The 2,445-nt window shown below is 32.5% G+C and overlaps 1 long non-coding RNA gene across 1 annotated transcript; it reads right to left on the reverse strand.

Annotated features, from left to right (window-relative positions):
• On the reverse strand, positions 1–1,003 carry LOC131618021 (uncharacterized). Its single transcript, XR_009288717.1, has 3 exons — positions 756–1,003; positions 497–673; positions 1–418 (listed from the first exon to the last, which is right to left on the reverse strand). It is a non-coding gene; the product is annotated as an uncharacterized LOC131618021 (long non-coding RNA).
• Positions 1,004–2,445: the final 1,442 nt, after the last annotated feature.

Consider the following 2,445-nt stretch of genomic DNA (forward strand, 5'->3'; position numbering starts at 1 on the left):
TGTAATGCATCCGGAGACAATATGGAGCATAAATCTCATAACATAGTATCCACAAGAATAACTATCGAATTGTTTTCGCCACTACAAATAATTTTGATTTATTTATGTCACACTCATACACACAAATAATATAATTTAAAAAACAACAAGTAATATACTTACTTTTGGTGTAATATAGCCTTTTGATCAATAAGATTCCTTTTGTGTGCATTAAATTCCTCCATCGCTCTACACATGTCGGTTATAACTAAACATGAATAAAAACTATTTAAGTCTAAAGTTAAATATGAGTATTGAAAATACTACCACTTACTCATTCAAAGCGTTAATCACAACTTCGGGCAGTCCAGAGTGCAACGAGTATAACACAACTATAGTATTTTTCTTTGGGCTTATGACTAGTAGTTGTCAACGTCGTCTGCATAAACATTCATAATCATTAATAATATGGATAAGATTGATTTATAAATGAAAACATAAATTAATATATACTTACTCATGGTAAAACGAGGCCAAATAACAATCTTTGGTGTTTCTTTTCTCCATCAACCTGTATTGCAAGTAATTTTTTATTTCGTGTCATGGAGAATCGTGAGTAAGAGCAATCTTCGCAACATCCAAGATACAATACTTGTTTAGAAGCTTCCTTTAAGCACAAAACTCATGGATGTGCCTGCAAGGACAAATCTTTATGTTAAAGTACAAGAAAGTATGAATATAAATAAATTAAAAATCAACGTAAAAATTGTACTTACGAGCACCACAATTGTAATACGGAATTGTCTAGCCACTCACCCCCTTCAAAAATTCATGTACAAAGACCTTAGAAAGTACACATATCTACTATGGATCATGGCTTAATGGAATACCCAAGATTAAGTCTTCATTAATACTCGCCATCATCGTCTATAGTTTCTGAATGCTATTTTGATTTGGTGGTGAGGGTTCAACACTGCCCTGGTTGGCAGAAAATCTATGTGCCGCATTTGTACCACCCGTAACTTTCTCAAACACATTCTCTCGAATTTTCAATTGATTTGAATTTGTGTGGATGAATATACCCAACAAACTCTATTTCTGCATCATAAAAACAACATAAATACAATCCAAAATTGAAATACGCAGACAATAATAACAACACATACAACTTATGCCTCAAGAACATCGCGGGTACACTTCTGGACATCTTCTCCTCATTCATCCTCTCTCTTGCTCCTCTTACTCCTTCTGGACACTCTCCCGCACCATTTTCAACAACTTCTCCCTCTCCTCCTCCAAGAACTTCTCCTACATCGTCTGCAACAACTTCTCCCTCTCCTCCTCCAAAAACTTCTCTTGCACCGTCTACAACAATCTCTCCCTCTCCTCCTCCAAGTACCTCTCCCTTTCCGCCTGCTCCTCCTTCCATTTCTCCCTTTCTTTTCCCAACTCAACAACAACAATTTATCTCTAAATGATTGAGAGCGTCCAAAATATACCTTGAAGCTAACACCTCTACCAAGACCACGTATTAAAATGGATTTCATTTCTCTTTTGTTTTCTAGTCTTAAGCCAAACATGACATTGTTTCCTAAGTATTATATATATACTTGTACTAACCCATTTTATAATTGCTAACACATTTTAATAGACCCCTTTATGAAGTTTGTCATCCTGCATTCACTAAAATGACTAAGACAAATTACTCCCCTATAGTTTGTATATGTTATCTCTAATATTACTTTATATATGTCATATGTAACCGTTTGTATATGTTATCTCTAATATTACTTTGTATATGTCATATGTAACCCTTTTTTCTCTCATATCTATCTATGCACCGTTATCGACTTTGATAATGTCTATATCTCTATCAAACTTATAGGAGAAATATTTGCTTATAAGTACTTGGAAAATCAATTTTTTCCTCAATTTTGTAAATATATATGACATCATTCAATTCAATATTCACATGCCACCTTTATCCATATATAGCAATTTTAATTTAACTCATTCCAATAATAACACATACTTTTTCATCACCTAAATAAACAAATAAAAAACCACCAACCCTAAATATAATAAAATCATCTAAAAGTCAATAATCCACGTTTCTCAGAGCACTTTCTAGATTAAATACACAATATTTCTCACTCACTACCAAAGTCATTAGTTTGATTCGAACTGCCTAAATATAATATTCTGTGTTCATGTTCTTCATCTTATTCTTACTATTGTAGCTTTATTAACACTAACTTACTATTGTGGTTTTATTAACACTAACTGATAGTGTAATAGTACAATTATTTTTCTGTACGTGAAAGTGAGTTGACAAAAAAGTTTAAGGTAAGGTGTGATGTCATTTTTTTTATGTTTTAACTTTTATAATAATGCATCTGACTATTTTGTTTTTGGTGGAAAGTTGTTGTTTTATGATTTAAATTTTGATTGTAGGATGGATGTTGG

This window comes from Vicia villosa, linkage group LG7 (assembly GCF_029867415.1).
Source record: "Vicia villosa cultivar HV-30 ecotype Madison, WI linkage group LG7, Vvil1.0, whole genome shotgun sequence".
NCBI classification, from domain to species: Eukaryota; Viridiplantae; Streptophyta; class Magnoliopsida; order Fabales; family Fabaceae; genus Vicia; species Vicia villosa.